The following is a 22,652-nucleotide window of genomic DNA, read 5'->3' as shown; positions in this document are numbered from 1 at the left end:
CAAATTTGATCATTTTGATGCTTTAGGATACAGGACGGGAAGTGTGACAAAATATTGTGTAATAGTAACCAGTAGTCTACTTAGGTGAATGAAATGAAGCTTGGGGGGCATGTACCCTAGATTGAGTCATTATAGTGGGGGCATGCAATCTTATCTCAAGCATAGATTTTCTTTGTTTCAAGCTTGTGTAAAAATTAAACCAATATCAAGCATAGTTTGTCTCCATTTCAAGCTTGTGTAAAAATGAAACCAAATCCAAGCATAGTTTTTCTTTGTTAAAAGCTTGTTTAAAAATGAAACTAATATCAAGCATATTTTGCTTCTATTTCAATCTTGTGTAAAAATGAAACCATTCCCACTTTACCTCTCATGATTTCCATTTTCATTAGCATATTTTTTTTAGATGAGCCTTGGTTTTTTCATTCCATTATCTCTATCTCTTTGGCCGATCATACAATTTCACTTGGTTATTTTACCCTTTCCCGGGGAACATTCGTGATGAGTTGTCTTATTAGCCAACCTCTTAATGTTTACATGTTTAGAGCAGTTCCATCATGACCGAAACCAATTGCTACCCTTTATAATATTCATTCCTCCAGGAGGAGTCCTCTTTTAGATCTTTTTCAAATGCCTGAAATATGAAAAGATTATCGTGTAATTATTTTTTCAAACTCGTAAAAGTAAATGAAAAGGAATATACTCAGTATAATTTTAACCCTTTTCTGGCCCGAGTTAGAATAATGTACAAAAAATGAATAGCTTGGTTACACGTGGCTAAGAGGTTCTCTTGAATATTTTTTTCGATATTTTCAGATTCGAGAGTCTATCTACGAAAAGGAACCTCTGGAGTTTTATTTTTGCCTCTTTTTCAAACTCTCTAAACATGAAAAATATTTCGATTTACCCCTCCGTCAGACTCATAAAACTGAAAAATACTAGGGCTCATTAAAAATACTAGGGCTCAATCCTAGGGCTCGTTAAAAATACCAGGATGGAGTCATCTGAAGGATGAACTTATACGATAAGCATATCATATCCTCTTCAAGCTTGAGATTAAAAATAATGAGGTACTTGCTATAAATAGTGGAGAAAAATGGAAGTAAAAATATATCCTATATTTTGTATAAAAGGTAGCATGTCACTCTTGAACATGACACTCATCTATATCTTGTGTTGGGTTTGGCATATCCTCACTTTTCCACTTATCTTACTGGGATTGGGAAATCCATTTTCCTCTAATTTGATCAAATCTTGTCATCACCATGACCTCTAATCATATTTTGAGTCAAATGTTGCCAAATTCTAGAGTTGAGTCGTTGATATGTTCAAGAGAAGTCCTATTTGCAATTTAAACCCCTTATACCATGTTTGATTTTTCTACAACAATCCTGAATCACTCTTTCCAACTCTGCAAAATCATATGTTTCATGTCGATGATGTGGGAAACATTATGGCCCTCATTCAATATATCACTTCCTTCGACTCCAACTCATTATCTAGGAAGATGATCTAGACACTCCCTTTCAATTCCTTGTAGCTTGCATGCCTCAATGGAAATTTCTTCGCATTTGATGATATGTTCACATCATTGAGCTTCGATCGAATGATTATGTGAGTGTTCGACTTTGACTTCATTGTTCACACTCATGGATTGTGTTGTTGTACCTTAAGAACCATCATTAGTATTGGTGGTTTCTCTCGTGCATGTTAATGGTTCACATCATTGACCGATGATCAAGTTCTTTCTACCATGTTCGAATCTAGCACATTTATTCGCATGGTGGGATTTTTACTTTGGTTGGATCATGATAGAGATGAAGACCATGGGTTTCATAAGATAAATCCATGCTACGTGGAGTTATTAGATATTCATGATTATACACATGATCCTGTCTATTTGGATGGTTGCGTCCATCCTTTGGATCCATACATATGATCCTTTCTATTCTGATGGTTGCATCCATGCCATGGATCCATACACATGATCCATTCTATTCGTATGGTGCATCCATGCCGTGGATGCATGTATTGTTACATGCCTACTCAGAGATGTATTATCATATTTACATCATAGATGTCAAATATCTTGTATCATGTTTGATTTGCAGGTATCTTGATGGTGTTTCTTGAAGTCCTTTCCTTGACTTGTAAAGCATTTCAACCATCTCTTGTTGTTCAACGTTCATGCTTTAGGGGGCATCTGTTATACAATATTTTGTCACACTCCCCATCTCATATCCTAAAGTGTCAAAATGACAAAATATGTTAGTGTATTCACCATGAAACATGTTCAAAAGCATCCCTAAAGAAAATAAGAAAACTTACCTTGAAATAATTCTGAATAAACTTGACAAAAAACCTTGTTTTCAGGATTAGTGCTTTTTGCATCACTAGTGACTTGTGTTAGTAACTTGTTGCACTATATTTTCCTAGTGCTGGAAGTGTTTCTTTAATTAGGAAATACCACATTGAACCTCTTTAGACTATTTTTCCTAAAGTGGAGGAGAAGCTTCTCTTACTATAAGTCTCAAGAACAACGAGATGGTTATAGGTTAATAAGGAATGGAATGGGATCTCCCTTTCTTGGTCCTTGATCCTAATTTCATAGATATTTCCCTTAATATGTGGAACCTCTTGTTATAGAAATTTTTGGGCACTGCAACCCCAGTCATACATGTCCATAAACCAAGGTCTCCTAAGTCCCTAAAAGTGTTGCTTCACACCCTAAAGGAACAAGGTCAGCTGATTACATCATCTCCCAGAAGTTCTCCACAAAAAACTACTCAGAAATGGTCAAAACTGGACCATATTGATTGCTCAGTGCTGAGGGTGAGATGCATTGCACCTATTACACACGGGGGGTGCGATGCATACTGAAAAGTCCTTCTATAGGGTGCGATGGATGAGAATAGACAAATGGCGGGGGCAGTTTTCTAAGTGGATGATCTTGGAATCTTCCAGAAACTTCCCCAGGACACTTGTCTCTCTGAATTCGCCCAGGGATGAGTAAGAGATCATCAATCTCCAAGTGGAATCAGGAACTATCAGAGATAGGACACTAATCAAAATCCCAGAAGCTGACTCACCCCACTACAATCATCTATATATGGATCCCTCATCCCAGAGATCCAGAGGCTGGAATTTTGTATCTTGTAAGGAAGTGTTGTTGGTTTCTTGGTGGAACATCATAGTGTTGGGTGATCTAAGCTTTTCATGAGGTGAAAGAAGGGCTTTCATGCTGGAGGATGACGCTGGGTCAGAACAATTGGTTGCAATCCTCTTTGCTATTCTTGATTATTAATAAAACTATTCAAGTTTTCCTCCACATTCTTGTATGTTTGATGATATATGCATTTGTGTGGTCAATATATATCTGGTCCTATATTTTTTATGATTGTAGATCTCTGTTCTTCGATAGTATTATGCTGCTTTGATTCCACAGGTGCTCTTTGAAGCTAGGTAGATGAAGGAGAAGCGGCAAGGATCTGTCAAAAGGGAGAGGAACCGAGCAAGGAACCAAGCGCAAGACTGAGGTTGGTGTCCTTCATTCCTCTCTTATCTACTCCTCATAAAGGAAAACAAAAGTGGTTTTAGTTTGTTTGTTTCTAAGATAGCTACCAGTCTTAGTGGGACTAGCAGATCTGAGTGGACACTAGATTTCTCAATAATAAATTGGCGACTCCACTGGGGAGAGAATAGATTGTTTTCTTTTCTATATTTGTTTGTTTTATAAACTTACAGACGGAGCCTGAAGTTAAGCCAGCTAGCCTTTGAACTACATTTTCTATGCAAGTGCAAAGTAGATCAATGTTGCTTCAGTATATCTCTGGGTTTTGTTTATAAACTGAACCATCGATTTGAAAACTTTCTAATTGCCCTAGTGGTGGCTCTAGTAACCTCATTAGATCAGCCCCTGTGATTTATATTTACTGAACATCACCTGCTCGGCCTAAATCCCTGAACTAAGCTGCAAACTATGACTCAGAACCCAGTTGATGTCTCGTCCCTGGACCATCGCACCTTCTCCTCTTAGTAATCTAGATGCATCACACTTCCTGTGTGCAGTAGGTGTGTTGCATCGCACTTTCCCTGTGTTATAGGTGCGTTGATCAGACAAGACCTCTTCTGCTCTCATTTTTTTGGTTTCTGTGTTCACTCTCTTCAGCTCTATTCAAGAGTTTTTGTTGTCTGTGATCAGTATACCTCTATGGAAACCCCCTTCCTTTCCATCATTCTACCTCCATTGTTCAAAGAAATGTGAATTTTTTATGTATTTTGCGCCATTTTTAGTTCTCTTTTACAAAGTAGTAGCATAACCGAACTGTTGTTTCTTTATTTGAAAGTGTCGCAAGTGTCGTTTTCAGTCAAAGAAAAGAATTCTATTTTTCTTGATGGTCGATTATACAGTTACTCTTGTATTCGATTTGAATTAGCCGTTTTTTCAAGTGTCGAAAGTAGTTTTCAATTCAAAATAGCAAAGTGTCATCATTATCGTCCTTTTGTTTTGAAGAGAAATTTGTTAGCACTGTCGCTTTGAAAAGATAATTCAGATTTGTACTTAGCATTCTTCTTGTCATTCACACATTAAGAAGGCTGAAAACAAATACATGCATGTGCATTTGCATTTAGACTACTTGTTGGTTTGATTTAGGATAGTGCATCTAGTGTGTGCTCTTTGCTCTATGTTGAAAGAATACCATCTCTCTTTCTTTAGTAGCTAGGATTTTCATTGCAAAAAGAAGATTAAACGATTGTTTATCATCTTAGATTTCATTTTAGGAATTGTATATCTACATCATGCGGTGAACCTGAAAGGAAAATTTCTTAAGAAAGATCAGCTGTAAAATAAATTCAATGAACCTAAAAATGCTTTGGAACCTAATGCACAACATTTAGAAGTCTAGGCTAGAGACGTATTCCGGCGTCGTAAAGCCTGGTAATTGTTGTTTTCATTGTTGGTTGGGTGATTCCTCCTCTTTGAGATGACAAGTGCCAGTACGGACTTGTGCTCCCACGTACCGTCGAGTATATATTGGGAGACCACAATAGGCTATATCCTTTATCCATAGGAAGCCGTGTCTGCCACCCTATCGATCGCAATGCACTGAACATAGCATTCGAGAAGCGCAAGACTGAGGTTGGTTTCCTTCATTCCTCTCTTATCTACTCCTCATAAAGGAAAATGAAAGTGGTTTTAGTTTGTTTGTTTCTAAGATAGCTACCAGTCTTAGTGGGACTAACAGATCTGAGTGGACACTAGATTTCCTGATAACACCTCTCCCTCCTTTTATGGATCCTTAACTCCCTCTCTTTACCTATAAATTAGATCCCTACTATCCACAACTAGTTGGCTATTGATTGGTTTCCTTCCTTGTGCTAAAATTTTCACAAATACTACCCATCTTGCTAAGGAGAAAGGAGTACTTGAAGGTTAAGGCTAGTACTTGGAAAATAACCTAAAGGAGGCTTCCAAAATCAAGGCTTAAGTGGTTTTAATTCTCCCATTACTATCTATTAATAATACATTATGTTTTTTATTTCCATAAATGTGTCAATCATTTCTCATTTAGTATAATATTCATTGATCTATTATACTGTTTATATCGGAATGATTTTTTCTATGTATTCATTTGTTGTCTCCATTTGATCTTCCTTTCCAGGTATTCACCCACAACAACGTAGAGATGATTGATCTTCAAAGTGATAAGATCGAGAATGACACCAAAAAATGTTAGCATTAGAGTGAGGCAGGTCATCTATCCTCCTTTGTGTTTTCGGTATAAACTAGGAAAGTTTGGACATATTTGTCTTTGTTTGTTGCTAGATCCTCCCATGACTAGAGGGATTGTTTCTGTCCATAGAAAGGATTGCCTGCATAAAATTCATCCTGGGAAATAGGCATGCCACTTAGGTCTTTCTTCCAACTAAAGTTTCCTCCTCTCAGCTAATGAGGAGGTCATTTTGTTGTATAAGAGATGCCCCGTAGAGTGTTAGGTCAGAGATGAAGACAATGGTTGAAATACTTTATAAATGTAGCTGAAGAGAGAGAGGATTGGAGCTTTGGGACTATAGGAGACCTGAAACAAGAAACATATTTCAAAAATATAAGAACATGTCTTGAGTCGGGTATTCCCATGCTCAGTAGTTGTGTCAGAGCTATTTCGTAAAAATAGGTATGACTATCATGTCCTCCCATAGGTGCAATGTGGAAGTTGTGTCATAATATGATCAATCTGATGAGCTATCTCAGAAAACAATGTACGCAGTTTGGGAGAGGAAACAGGGCAAAATGATGGAAGCCTCTACTTGAGGTCTTGGTCGCCACGTATGTAAACAACATATTTCCACACTTGTGAAATAAACGATTTGAAATTGAGCATCTGAGAAATCGTCTTATTACCAGTCAATAATGAAAAATGTTAACATACGCGAGGATGGCCACTGATAAGGATGAAGGTCTCCAAGATCTAGAGTACAATCTAGTGAGTAGGAGTAGGATGTTGGTGTCAAATGCTCATAGAATCCTTCAACTGGGAGCTAATGATGAAAACCCCCATTCAAATGCAGGGTAACCTACCCCTCAGGACTGGAAGTTCCAGGGTACTGATATGTTTTTGGATCTACTTCCTAGATAGAGTGTTGAAGTCGATAGGAAGAGATCTGTCAAAAGGTAGGCAATAAGGTGTCCTACATCATTTGACACGAAATGAGACAAGAATGATTATTTTGGAGATATATTAAAGAAATGGGTCAAATAGACGGAGGGAAATTTCAGGCATATGATGGTATGGTTGATATAGGAAGAAGAGGATAGATGAATCCCTTGAACAATAGAAGACACGACATTAAGGTTATCAGGCAGCTTAGACTCATGAACACCAAATAGTGTTAGGATACAGGGATGTAGGAACATTATAGTATGAAGTGTAAACTAAGAGGATGGTAAGGCTTAGTGAGAAGCTGACAAAAGAGGTTTGTTGAGGGAGTGCCATGTTCAAGGGATTAACTACTGCCGAAAGATCCTTTTGTAACAGCTTTGGTGAAAATTTCATGTAACAAAAGTTAATAAAGGAAAAATAATACCACAGTTAAGGGACACTTATTCCAAGCTAAATGTTGGGTAAAAATATCCTAGTGGGCATTACTGTATGTGTGTTTTGGCTAAGGAAAATTGGCAAAGAAAAATGAAAAGGCATTAAAAGGAAAAAGAGTCATTTTTAGCACATTTACTTATGAAAATAAAGGAAAATAAGAGGAATGTAAGGCAAAAGGCCACAGGTTGCATGTGAGGAGGAAATTGAAGGAAAATAATGGAAAATCAAGAAAGTAGAGGCCTCATTAATAAAAAGGCTTATGAGGATCAGTTGGAAAGCCTTTTCTAACCATTTGTCAGTTCAAGTTTGAATCTCTCTCATTACTATCTCTCCCTCTCTCACTCTTGGTCACTTAGATTCTTCTTGGACCAGTCTAGTTTGGATCAAAGAAGGAAAATAAAGGAAAGGGAAGGGAAGGAAAGAAAGGATCAAGGAATAAGAGTAGGATCAAGTAGCTTCAATAGGAATACTTGCATATAACCTTTTTCATGTTTGATTTCCTAGCTAGTTTGGAAATGCATGGATTTGCATGATGGTGTATGGTTCTTTTGTTGTTGGTGGCGTGGTTTTGTCGGGTCATGATAGTGGTTTTCAGCCTATACCTTGATTTTCGAGATGCCATTGTATGTTGGGATGTTTATCTTAGTTTTGAGCTTTGGATTGCTAGATGGATTTCAAAATTTGGGGCGGAGGTGGTCTCAAGTTTCATTCCAAATGGCCTAGGAATCCCTTGGCTGGTTTTGGTGGGATACACAGTAAATCCTGAGGGATAAGTCTTGGTTTAGGGCCTATTGATTAGGTTTGGATTGTGGTAAATCCTGGGAAACTGGTCTTGGTTTAGGGCCTAGCGATCCAAGATTCGATTGTAGTAAATCTTGAGAGACAAGGAGATGGAAAATTCCTCAAGGATAGTAATGGATTCTGGATGGCATTCGAAGTTTTGTTCGGTTGTGATCGGAGCACCGATTTTAGGTATGATCAAAGTTTGGTGATGGTGGAGGTGGTTTAACCTATGGATTCCCTGGGCTATTCTTCGATTGGTTGTTCTACGAGATCCCACATTCATGCTTGGAATATGGCATGGGGGTGATTCGCTGAAAGAGAGATTTGGTTCAGCCATGTATATGATCTGGTGGTACGTGGAAATCTCGAATCTAGTCGGGTTTGCCTATGATTTATAAAGGTTAAGTTCTCTTACTTTCGCATTGATTTATATGTGGATTTAATGGTTGTCATATATCTTCTATTTATATGGTTTTATGTTGGTTATAAGCATGGTTAAATGACTAGTTCAACTCATGGTTATTTCATGTATTTACTTGTAATTGTTAAATGGATGGATGCAAGACCTAATTGATGATATTATAGTTCAATGGAGAAATAGGTGATCCTTCTGGTTATGTTTCATAAGTATTTTTAGTCATTTATGCTCTGTTTTGTATCCTAGACCTATAGATTGCATTGATGCCTAGTGTTTGAGAGAATGTCAGTCCCGCTTGGGGATGCTCAGCCCTTGATCTGGATTTAAGTAAGAACACAACAAATTATAGATATAATAATAAATAAGAAGATGCAACAAGAATAGCACTTCATTTCATTAATATCAAATACTAAAATATGCTTACAAACATAATGGAAATAAGACTAGCTCAAGCGATGGTAGCTTATCTCTGAGAAGAGATGTGGCAGCTACATGCCTCTAAACTGCATTACAATGAGGCTCAAGGGCCTTTTTATTATTGAATAATAAGAGAAAACCATAAACAGCCAAAATGCTAACCTGAGCAGATGTAACATCAAAAGTTTATGGGCCCCATTCGGGTGAGTTGGACAACCAACTTCTTGGAGTCGCTACTTGGTCATATTATCTCTACTTGATGTTCATGATAACCTGTTGGAAATATCTCTCTGAGGACTAAGACTGAAAAGATAACTTTATGTAGAAAATCGATGGCAATAAATTGCCAAAAAGACGTTGTTTAGGGCCTCAAAATGGCTCCCGAAGTTTAGGACCCAAAAAACTACTAAAAATAGTAAACTATGGTACAATTAAGGAAACTAAAAAACTAAAAGAAACAATGGTGGGGGTCCAAATGGAATTGGTGGGTGGCCACCAATATCCATCTGAATCATTCCTCCCCCATTAGGAAGCAATGATCCCAATTGCCTTGAGTTCCTCCATGAGATGTGGAAATTTTTGCTGAACTTGGTCCATGGTGAGCCACTTGCCCTGGTGAAGGAGTTGGCCTACTTTGACAACTCGATACAGTTGGATCTTATACTGGCGAGTGTTCTTGATCTGCGTGTCCATAATCCGATCAGTTTTGGCTTGCTCCAAGAAATCTAGATTTAACATTATAGGTGTGAGTTGTTCGGCAATGTCTGATGTGTCCAACAATGGTGGGAACTATGGTCGAAGGCAGTCCACATTGAACACTAGGTGCAGGCCAAGGAATGGGGGAATGCTGAGCTCTAATGCATTGTCACCCATAACCTTGGTAATGGTGTAAGTACCATATAAAAGTGGTCTGATTTTACGATAGGCTTCGATAAGGCATTCCTTCTGCAAATGCAACCATACTTTGTCACCCACCCAAAACTTTTGTGGCACTCGATGTTGATCATGTTTCTACTTGTAATTGGCATTTGATTTTTCCAGAATGTCATGGACCAGCTTGTGGATATGTTGGATGTGCTCAATGAGGTTGTTCGTCTTATTGTCTTCTGACTGGACATGAGTCGAATCTACCTGAGTAGCTGCAAATGGTATGGCCACATCAATGGGACATAGTGGCTGGAATCCCAAGGCCACCTGAAAATGATTGTGTCTAGTGAAGTTGTGGAGAGCCTGGTTATAACTGTGCTAGACATAGGGAAGGCTCTCATCCCTTGTGCGTGGATGCTTTGAGTTGCACATGTGAAGAATGTGTACGATCATCTTGTTGACGACCTCTGTCTAGCCATCAGTTTGGGGATGCAAAGCTGTGGACTTAGTGAACTTGGTGTCCAACATTTGTAATGTCCCTTAATAATAAATAATAAATAATATAATATAATATTAAATAAATAATAAACAATAAATAAAAAATAGTAATAGTAAATAAATAATAAATAATAATAAATTAATAAATTAATTACATGCTCTAAATAAATATAAATAAGAATAAAACAAGAAAGTAGTAAAATTCAATAAAGCTATCAAAAAGTAAAAACAAAAGAATAAATGAAGAAAGAAAGTTGCATGTTGACACATGGAGTGTGTGCATGTGGGTCCCCTTCCAATGGTTGCTCTATTTAATAGATGGTGAGGAAGATGAGAGGATTCCATCATTCCATGATGCCACCATCCATTCTCTTGGGATAGTAGTGTTGTGAGACAAAGGATTCCCTAGCAGTAGTACGTTGATTGAGGGCTTGGAGGTGGCTAGTTGTAGCAAGATTTTATGCAACTGAGCCTACGGTTGGGTGGAGAGTCATCCCCAAGACTTTGTTGCAGGTAGTAAAATTCAACTAGCATTCGACTAGCGTTCCATAGGTAAGTTTTCTCTCTTCACTCATATTTTTGTAATTTAATGTTAACTAGTTGATAAAGTGCTTGTTGATTATAAATCACTTGATTAATCTAATTAATTATGTGTTGTTATTTCGGGGCTGTTACATATGGTATCAGAGCTTAGGTTCAACTCTTAGGGCCTATAGACATTTTAATATAGAAAAATTTGATCTAAATGATTTATCGATTTCTTTTGGGAAGCCGTCAACATTTCTGAGTGAAAATCTCTACAGTATTTGAAGTCAATTTTGAGAAATAAATTATTCAGAGCATTGGAATCTATAATTTAATTTATGAGGCTGTATTCACTTTACCTAGTGCGTAATTTTCATTGTTGAGCTTTGATGTCAATTGCTTTGAGCTTTTTTTTAGTTAGAGGAAACTCAATTTCCTTTGGGAGAAAAGTTATCATTTTAATTTTTATAAAATCACTGTAAAGAATTTTTCTCATTAATATTTTGAGGGGTATTTAGAGAAGATGTTGCTTTGCTAATATCCTATCCTCTTAAAACAAGAATACCGAAAACTTGACATGTCCTAAGATGAAGATGCTTCTCTCTGCGTTCCAATCTTAGAATCAACTCCAAATCCAATCTTCATTTAATTTCAGTGACAATAAAATCTCGGTCAATTATACTTCATCTATGGAAAACCCAATGATGTCTATGTTAATCTCTTAATTGTCGATAGATATTCTGCAGTTGACCTTATCTATTTTAGGGAGTAAACTTTTCCATTTGATTTTTGACTTGAGGTTCTTTAACATTGACATCATAAAAGGAAAATAAAAATCCATTTAGCTACGGTTAGGGCAAATAAATATTGAAGAATCAAATTAGTTTGGATAATAATAATTTCAGATTAAAAATATTTATATGTTAAATAACATGAATGTTTGAAATCTCTTGCAAAAACTGTTTTCCATTTTGACCAAGGGATGTTTTTTTTTACTTGTTATCCTTGACTTAAGGTCTGCCTCCATAATAGGTAATTTTATTGGTACAACCCATTGATTTTGGTAGTGTTAGCTATAAAAATCCAGCCCTGAGGTACAGGTGACACTTCAACTTCGTAACATTCGGCTCGTAGAATATCATATCTATCATACGCAAAATTCAAATTTCACTATAATGGTATTTTTGGTTTGCTGTCTTGACTGCTTGGCGATACAACATTCCTCAGAGAATATTCAACCACTTCAATATAAATTTATCTCGTTGGGTTCCTCTCGGAGTAGCCGGTGTGATTCTGAAGCCGAATCGATCAATTGGGCAGTGCTTCGGAGGAATTCTTACGCTATTTTCAGATGGATCTGATGAAAAGATGCATGCGCCTCGATGGTTCTTAAATAATTTGGAGCCAATTCTCAATCAACGAGAATGAATCGTGAAATTTTAGGAAATCTGAACAGGGATTAAGGTAATCGTTGGAATCTAGGGAACTAGATCTTTGGGAAATCTCATTTGGGATTAAGGAAATCATTGGAATCTAGGGAACAGGATCTTCTAACTTGTTCTCTGCTATGGTGGTTATTATAAATTGTTTGTCTTTTCAATGTGGGGATTCCCTTATAGATTGGTTGATTCTCCTTGTAGATTGGCTTATTCATGGGTTTAAGAATCTTGAGGAGCCGTGAAGCCATGAAATTCAATCAAACTTGACGTGTAGAACCACCACAGTAATTTCAATTGTTGTATAACATGAGAAAAAAATAAATAAAAGTCCACTATAATCTTTAGTTTAAGAATCTGCGTCTACATGTTTTTGAATATGAGTATATATCACAAATTTTTGCCATTTTTTTTTTTAAATAAGGAAATATATTTATAGAGGGAGACGCACTAACAGAAGCCTGAGATTGTGGTGATTTATCTTGACCAGAAATCGCAAAGCAGACAGATTTGTTGTATAGACTAACTAATCCCAAAAACAACTTTATAGCATATTGAGCAACCTCCTCCGTTTCATACTCTGCAAAAGAAAATTGTAGGTTTCGCTGGCGGACATCTCCTCTTTCACTTAATTTTGATCTTGTATTCATACATCAAATGATCGTGAATTGGAAAAGTTACTGATTTTGACGTTGCATGCTAACCGTTTGATGAAATGTGTTCTTGAAAACTTTGCATCTGCTCAACAGCTAGGCTCAAATTTGTAGGCTAGAATGCCCACTTTATATGCAGGTTTAGACTCAAATTTGTAAGATGGAATTCCTATTTTATGTGCCTAAAAGTTTATAGTTCCATAACTATGTGTCACAACAGTTTTTGAATTTCTTAGAGTATTTTAATAAATCTGAAGAATATGCCAGCTATAGCATGAGTCTTGGTATGGGAATTAACATTGACAAATCATAACAAATCCTTGGGCATATCTTCATTTGGATTATATTTGGACATTAGTTCAGATTAGTGAAATCAACGTGACTATCCCATCAGGATGGATGCATACAGAATATTTGATAAAATGTATGAACGAAAATTTTCAGCTGCATGATGACTTTAGAGTTGAGATAGCAAGTGGGAAGCTTTGCCTTTTCGATTCTTGAATCACTTTCACCACTTTGAAATTGCCTCAGAATTTGACTTCTAAAACATTATACTTGCCATCAGCGCTTGTCAAAGGATTATGTATTTGGTTGCATCGATGTTTACATAAATAAATAACCAAAATTTGAACTAGGACCATTTTTTATTCCTGGGTGATTTCTCCAAACTCAAAGAAAAGACATCTCAATTCTATTTCAGATTTGTGACTCTGTCTTCTTGCTGCCCTATTTGAATGTTGTCCATGTATTTCGTAAACACACTAATTTCAGAGCTTCCTCTGTTCTATTGCTGTCTGAAAATATGTGCTTTGTTTTGATAATAGCTCCATTTGCATGATGGAAACAATAGTTTGATGATTAGTAACAAACTCATTAGTTTATGGATTTGTCTATCCATAAGAAGGAGATTCTAGTACATTATAGCTATATTACATTGAGAGATATCCTATGTTTGCTAAAAATATGGTATTTCCCTGCAACCAAAGGTGAAGTGTTAGAATCTCGATTGATTATATTATATATAAAAGGAAATTCAAAGTTCGATTCTGGACCCTGTCATATGAGAGTTTATTCTCAATAGTATTGTCACAATAAATCACATAGAAAGCGTTCAACCCATAATGACACCGACTAACAATGTTCCAATGACTTTGCTCTTGAGGTAATTTTAACCATTATTTGATACCCTATCTACCATTATTTGATACCCTATCTTTATCATTCAGTGTCATATCATATTCAGATCATTTTTGACCATTATCATATTGTTACATAGTAATTTGTCACTGTCCTCTTCTCAGTCCCGCTGCTGTGTCATGTATCAAATAAGCATGTCCATATCTTCCCACTTATGCAAAAAGATTAAATAGTGCTCTCTAATGCTGAAGACTAACCCTTTTTCCCTATGTTTCTACATAGTTGCTAATAAGACATTAAAATGTGTGATGATCCATGTCATGAACAGTCTCATCGTGACACTATCGCAGGTGTACACATGTTTCCAGTGATAGTCGGATTTTAAGGCTCAACGCTAGGCTCCCAGCTATTTATTACGATGATTAGTCTGAATGCATTACCTCCTTACGATGTCGTCGCTGAGACTTAGTTCATGACTTGCGACGATCTAGATTTGGCGAATTTGTTCAAACAGTTGGCCTTCTGGGTGTTTCTAGAGCTGGTTATTGGGTCAGTTTGGGTCGCCTTTCCTCCTCTGGGATGGTGGTTCCACCTCTTGTGCAACCTCCCTTGAGGATAATCTCCCTATCCCTCATTTCATGGAGACTCCTTCTCCTATAAAATCACTCACCATTCCTATAATCTACTATTTCTTTAGTGCTGGAATTAGTGCTTGCTGGTTCTTTTGAGTTTGGTTTGAAACTAAGTAGATAGCTTTGGTGTGAGTGTGGAAAGTGTGGGATTGCTAATAGTTTGATAAGAGGTTGTGGAGTATCTTAGCTTTGCATGAGGGCTTGATAAAGAGAGAGAGCTATTTTCCTATTGGGAAACCCATTCTTAAGAGTGAATTCTTGAAGGAACATACTGACTGGACCCTCCGAGAAGACTTGCGACGTCAAGACATGGTTGTAAGTTTGCCCTTGTTTCATTTTGAATACAAGCAGTGACAATTTCTTATATCTTGTGTATAATCTACCTGATAGCTTGTGACTCCTTAACTTTACAAGTAAATAGATCATTATTGTTCTCGGTTATGTGCTCTGTTGTTTTCTTGTGGTGTTTCAGGTTGATTGCTCATTGAGGAGAAAGAAACGGAAGCTGGAGCAGTGCAACAAAAACTTCTTCAACCACCAGTTTGAGGTAGGCCTCCAACGATGACTATTTAAGGGAATCGATTGTTGTTTTGTCTTTACTATGACTAAACCCACTCTAGGGCTAGAGCGGTTGCCTCTATCCGCAGAGGGAACACTTTCCTACATCACAAGTTGGCGACTCTACTAGGGAGTCCTTTATATGTTTTCTTCTTGTTTATTCTTGGTTTGTCTTTTGATTTAAGTGTCTCTTGACTTTTGGGGTTGCACCTTCAGTTTTTTGGATTACCTGGGTCAATCTGGGAATTCCCATTATTGTTTGGAAAAATAGCCTGGTGTTTTCTCAGGCGCTGTCACTTATTTTTTCCTCTTTTTAAACTTGTCGCTGGAAAAATCTTGACAGTTGCGATGACGTCGCCCTATCCTTGTTTTGCAAACATGTGTGTTGCTGATCCCTTGTTGTACAGTCGTGACTATTCCTGGAATCGAACTGTGACAGAAGATAGGTGTACTGATGCAACGATGTTTCTCTGTTGCTATATTTACCCTTGCGATGATTGGCTTATCATCACAAGTTACTGGTTAGATACCCGCGACGATTCTTGTGCAAGTTGTTTTTACAAATTTTCCTCCTGAAACCATCAGTCTTGCTTATCCCCTGCTGTTTTCTCTCTCCCATCAGCTTGTTTTAGTTTCTTTGGCTGAGGTATATTTCTTGTTGGCTTCATTCGAGTGAATCTTGTCTCTTTTGCCCTGTGACCTAAATCTTTTTAGTTTTTCGAACCATCTGTCTAGGTTGCTTGTCTATCCAAGGTTCATCTACAACCATCTTATTGATTTGCTTGAAGTATTTTTCCACTTGTTTTGCTGGTCAATTTTTGGTGTCGATTCTTGAAACAATTTCTTATGATTGATTCGGTTTCTTCACTACCAAGCATAGATTACAATTGTTTGGATTGATTAGTTTACACTCGCTTGTTTGTCTCTTTAAATTCAAACACAAATAAAAAAATCAAAAGATTGCATTCATTTAGTATATGAAAGTGAAAGTACATTTGCATTTCAAATTTTCGCGTTTGAGAAATTGGAAAGCGAACTTTAAATCTTTCATTAGTAGTATTGATGCACTATAGGACTAGTGTGTTGATGCATTGTGATTCTTAGCGCTTGCATTCGCTTGTCTTGCTTTTGTGATTACTTGGGGATGAACTCTCTACCTTTCTTTACGTAGGTATTCATCGAAACGATTGATGCTTTACTCATTTTAGTTGCATCCTAGGGATTTTTGATATACATATAGTAGGGCCTGAAAACCAAAACCTAATTCAATATCAACTCTAAAATCAATTGAATGAACTTAATAATGCATTGGAACTTAACACACATTATTTAGAGGTCTAGGCTAGAGACGTGCTGCGGTGTCGTTAAACCTAGTCACTATTGTTTTCTCTTAAGGTTGGGTGATTCCTCCTTTTGTGACTCAATAGCTGCTAGTACAGACTTATGCTCCCCGTACTGTCAAGTATATATCGGGATACCCCACTAGGTTATCATCCTACATCCATAGGAAGCCATGTCTGGTACCTTACGAACCGTAATGCACCGAACACAACATTCAGGAAGATTGACTGCCATACAGAAAGTCCTTGGTCATTTCTCTTTCGTTTGATCACCAAGATGTGTATGCAATTTTACGGTTTGTCTGGTAAACTTTTTGCCTAGTTCTCCAGAGTAGTCAATTTCATTCCTTTTCAACACCCTAAAAGTAAAGGATCATCTGAGCACTTGTCCTTTCAGGCTCATTAAATATTCGAAGGTGACTAGAGTCATATTTTGTCCTTTTCTCTACTCTTTAAAAATGAAAAGGTCAAATTTTGTTCCTGTGTCATAAAATTTATTCAACCACGTTCACATCTTCCTTGTAAAGTCTTGACTGCGTTTCAGTTTGCATAGGGTCGTTTTCCCTACTCGTTTATTTTTTCCTAGAGCTTTGAGTTAAATCATCCTGGAGGAATCACGAATCCTGTCTCCCGTACCAAGTGACTAAGGCTTTGCATCTTCTATCGCTTCTGAGGTACTAGTTGTTAGTGATACCCTTCCTGTTATTCCGAGTACTCAACCTCTTAACTCTGGTGCCCCAGAAGACGAGTTCTACGATATTCATTGGAACCCCATCTGGGAACTTTCCGAAGAAGATTTCCCCATTACTCCTTCTGATGTTTCGGTCTTGATGTCTTCTTCTGACATGGATGAGACGAAACCCGTCTCTGGTGAAGAGACCTTTATGGCAAGTGGTGAAATCCCTATACCTACAAAAACTTCACCCTTCCATGTCACCCATTTCGGTATCACATTACCTTTATGCTACCATGCTTTGGCTGATATCATGAGTTCAAGATCTCCCCTTATGAGTTCTATGTGGTCTCGTACCGTAACTCCGACCTCAGAACATTTTACACCTCATTTTCACAATGTGACTGTCAAATCTGTACCAACTATTCCTACTGTTTATGTGGCTTCTTCAGCTCCTGCTATTAGTGCCGTTGTTGTATCTTCGATTGTGACCACTGTTGCCAGACCTTCAGTTGGTCCTACTAGTGGTGGTCCTTCAGCATCAGCATCTGGAGTTGTTAATCCCACCAGTAGTGTTCCACCTTCTTTTGGTTCCATTCTGGCAGGGTGGATGTATGACCAGTACATGCATGCTCTTCAGAATCCGGATCTGCAGAATCTGTTTCATTACTATGATTCACGAGCAGCTCACATTTATCAGACTGGATCCATCCCATCTTAGCCTACGGTTGACGTTTCAGTTCCATTATTTGTTGCTTGGGGCCGTACTAGTTATCATGGTGGCCAAGCACAACCTTCGACTTTTTAAGGTCCATACTATCAATGTCAGCCATCTTACGGGCAGCCATATTATGGGCAACCTTATCCAGGGAAACCTATTGACCCACAAGGACAACCCTTATAGGGACAACCTTTGGCCTTCACTGGTTCCTCTTTTACTTACTTCAGGCAGCCTTCTAGTCAACCAGGACAACCTTACATCCTATAAGGCCAACTTGGTGCCAAAAACAAGGTTACCCCTCTGAACAAGTAGGTTAGTCTCAAATCTGGCAAGGCCAACCTACTGTCCAGCCTGGTCCACCCTCTGGACACATAGACCAGCCTCAAATCCAGCAAGGCCAACCTATTGTCCACCCTGGTCCACCCTCTGGAAAAGTAGGCCAACCTTAAATCTAGCAAGGCCAACCTATTGTTTATCCAACTCAACCATCTGGTCACTCAGGCCAGCCTTCAGTTCCATAAGATCAACCCATTACCCAACAAGCTCAACCTTCTGGACCAATGGGCCAACCTCAGTATCAACCAGGCCACCTTCTGGCCAGATGGGTCGGCCTCAGTTTTCTCAAGGACATCCATCTGGTCATGTTCAACCGGGCACTCAAACACTTGCCATATCTCAAGCTCCACTCGGTTTCCAAACCCAGCCTGGTCTCCAAAATCAAGTTGGCTTCCAAACCCAATCTACTTATCAAATGCAGCTTGGACCGCAGACTCAGTTTCGAGCTCAGTCGCCATATGGTTTTCAGAATTTTTAGCAACCCCAAGGGCAACCCCAAACTGCCCTGTATCAAAATTATCAACAACCGCAGGTCAATCCTTATCAGAATTTTCAGTAGCCGTATGCTGCTCCTACTCATCAAGTTGGTAATCAATGGGCTGCTAGTGGTCAAAACCTGGGTCAACCATCCGGTTATACTTGTAATCCATATGGACAAAATCCGTCTGGGCAAAATCAATGGGGGCAAAAAGAAGCTGGATGGAACCCTAATGCCATTCCTTATTCGTGTCCTCAGATGTCCTTCAATCCTCAATTACCTCTCTTAGCAGCATTGGAACTGCCTGATGTGTCCAAGTTGACAAATGATCCCATTCTTCATAATCCATATTGGCCACCGGTTCCAACCAAGATTCCCGGTGATTGTCCCAAATTCGATGGTAAATCTGGAGAAGATCCTCAAGCTCATGTCATGACCTATCACCTATGGTGTTCATCTAATTCATGGCTTGACGATTCTATCCGGCTCCGTTTGTTCCAACGGACTCTCACTGGCTCAGCCGCGAAATGGTATATTGAGCTAGCTCATGGAACTTTTCAAGAATTTAACTCACTTGCTATAGCATTTCTAACTCATTTTCAGTTGCCGATTTGATATGAAACATGCACACACCTCCTAACATCTTTGAAATAGGACATGACAACACATATCTCCTATCATATTCATGAATGGAGGAGGCATCATCATCTGATCAAGTTCTAGATCCCTGATCAGCTTCTGACCGACTGGTTCACGACCTCTTTCGTTGGACCGATAGTCTGGGATATTGCTATAGGGGCATGTGTTACTGAAGAGTAAGCTATTGTGCATGCTCAATATCTTGACTTGGTTTATTCCCAGTCCAGTACCCCATATGACTATTTTCCTGATGCTCCACGACCCGAAACTTCCAAAGCTCCATCAACACCATCTATTGACGGTGTCATCGGTTCCGTCAATTCATCCTCTAGAGAGTCTACCGCGAACCCTGTGAAGCAAAAGTCTACTGCTCCAATTGAAAATGGTTCTCAGGCCCCATCCAATCCTGGTAAAACTTCTAAAGTTAATGTCGTCTAGTCCATTGCGTCAAACAAGACATCGAAAGGTAAAAAGAAGGGTAAAGGGAAGAATAAAATCGATCAACCAAAGCAGGATCCTCCTAAGCCTTCGGCCGAGGATGGTTCCAAACGCAAACCTAAGTACCCTTCACTCATCTGTGATGAGGATCACTATACTAAAGACTATCCTAGATGATCTAAGGTTAGTCATTTGCTAAAAGGTGCCCCTAGGACTCCTGCTGTGCTCAAAGAGCCTTTTCCCTCGCAACAGACTCAAATGGTGGCTGATCAACCTCAATCTTCTTCCACTTTCGGCTCTCAAGTCTTTATGGCTAGGACAATTCCCATCCATATTAATACTCAATCAAAAGAATACCCTCCACCCGTCGGGAAGGAAACTGAAGTCCCCTCCAGTGTTCCTTCGTCCAGTACCAGTCCTCTCCATATTGAGCGGCCTAGTACCGAGGCAGTCATTTGACCTCCTCCTAAAGGAGTACTCTGGAAGTCTTCCTACAACCCTAACGCTCATGCTACACAGCACTATAACATCGTTGAGGACCTAGCCCAAGCTCCTTCGGCTATGTCCACATTGGAAGTCCTCTAGAGATGTCCCTCCCAGAGGAATTCTCTGTTATCAACCATTGGTGGCATTGACCTAGCTGACTCAGATTTGATCACTTTTGATCTGGATAATCATGTACCAAGACTGCCTCATCAAATCGCCTTCCTCATTCAGGTCGCCATTAACTCTAAGAATATTCACCACACTATTATTGATGAGGGTGGTTCCACTTGCATCATGTCTATTGCTTGTTGGAAGGCTATTGGTTCCTCGACCCTAAGTAAGTCTTTGAATAGCTTGGAAGCCTTCGATGGAAGAGATTCCCATCCTTTTGGTATCCTCCCACGTTTGCCAATTACTATAGAAGGAAAGATGGTTGAAGTTGAGGTCGAAGTTGTCAATGAAAATTTAACTTACAACCTCCTCTTAGGATGAAGCTGGACATATGCCATGCGAGCTGTGGCTTCATCTCTATTTCATGTCCTTCATTTTCCCCATCAAGGGAAAATTGTCACGGTTGACCAATTGTCCTTCTTCGCTTCTTCTTCTTCCAATGGCTACGTGCCTTTTATGGAGCATACTGTTGTTCCATATGAGAGTGTGGGTGTGGGAATTTTCAAAGACCCTGCCCTTATGGGTTTCTTTTCACTCCCACCTCCCAACATCGCTCCCATCAATATGACTTTTGTCCATTCTAATAATTGGGTCCTTCCTCCCGTCGATCAGGTAGAATCTTGGGGCGATATCATGCCGTTGAGTCCTGCCGAGCTCAACTATGTCGAAATTGTTTCTGCATCGGCTTCATCTTCAGAGCTTGCTCTCTCGAGCAAGGCTCTCGACACGTATGTACAATCCCCTTGGTTTGGAGATAGCGCTTCTTCAGATCCATTACGGGAAATATTCCCTTCCGATGAGGTGATTATTGAGACTATGTCTTTTGAGGAACCTCCTTGGTTTGATCATCACCATCGCTCCTTGTTTCTCACTAGCCACGGGGCTATGACTACTTGTCTTGAGTATTTTGCTTCCTGTGTCCCCTCCCAACCCCTTTAGAGGCCTATTCAAATCCATGAATTTTTCTCTGAAGGCAATATGGGGAACATTACGCAAACCATGCCTATCAAAATCTCTATCAAACCGAGGATTGTCAAGAATATTCACATTGGAGTAACCTGTACTTCGGAGGAGATTCAACTTTATATTGATCTTCTTAGAGAATTTCATGATGCTTTTGCTTGGTCATATGAAGAGATGCCCAGAATTGATCCTAGTATCGTGGTGCATGAAGTACCTACATACCCGGGTGCCAAACCTGTTCGACAGAGTTTACGCCCCGTGCACCTATTAAGGGTGAAGTTGAAAAACTTCTTAAAGCTGATTTTATTTACCCTATCCCACTCACTAATTGGGTCTCTAATATTGTACCTGTGACTAAAAAGTAGCACAATATTAGCGTTTGTGTTGATTACCGTGACATTAATCGTGCTTGTCCTAAAGATAATTATCCTACGCCTTTCATTGACTAGATCATTGATGATTGTGCTGGAAGTGAGATTTATTCGATTATGGACAGCTTTTCTGGTTACAACCAAATCAATATATCGCCTGCGGATCAACACAAAACATCCTTCATCTGCCTGTGGGGTACCTTTGCCTACAAGAAGCTCCCTTTTAGTCTCAAAAAATGTCAGTGCTACTTTCCAACGTGCAATGTCCTATGCATTCCATGGCATTTGTCACATTGTGTAGCCTTACTTGGATGACCTTCTGGCTCATTCAGCAAAGTGCCATGACCATCCAAATCACCTCTGCGAAATTTTTCTTCATTGTCGACACTACCATATCCGTCTTAATCCAAATAAATGTGTCTTCTACGTTGAATCTGGCAGACTTCTTAGGTTTGTCATCTCTAAGGAGGGCATCTGTCTGTATCCCCCCAAAGTTGAAGCCATTCTGAATCTTCCTCCCCCTGCTTCTTTGTAGCAGTTGCAGAGTTTGCAGGCAAAAGCTAATTTCTTACGATGTTTTATTCCAAACTACGCTGAAATTGCTAAAGGCTATACACATTATTAAAGCGGAACACCTCCTTTGTTTGGGATGCCACTGCACAAGAGTCATTCGAGCAACTCAAGGCACTCCTTATTTCTGCTCCATTATTACGTTTGCCTGATTATCACCGCGACTATACTTTTTATCTGGTCATCACTGATAGCACCACCAGCATGGTTTTGGTTCAAGATGATGATGTTGGTGCCGAGCATGTTGTCTATCATCTCAGTCGCAATTTACTTGACATGGAAACTCAATATGCTTATGTCGAGAAGCTTGCATTGGCAGCCATTCATGCCATCCAATGTTTCCATCATTATACCCTATTGCGTACAATGACAGTGATTTCTAACTACAACCTGGTGACATACATCTTGTCACGTCAGTTGCTTGGGGGCAAATTCTCGAAATGGA

Source organism: Pinus tabuliformis, chromosome 3_1, assembly GCF_031772625.1.
Source record: "Pinus tabuliformis cultivar Carrire ecotype Pingquan chromosome 3_1, CPIR1, whole genome shotgun sequence".
Taxonomy (NCBI): domain Eukaryota; kingdom Viridiplantae; phylum Streptophyta; class Pinopsida; order Pinales; family Pinaceae; genus Pinus; species Pinus tabuliformis.
The sequence above is the reverse complement of the archived record's forward strand: the minus strand, read 5'-3'. Positions refer to the sequence as shown.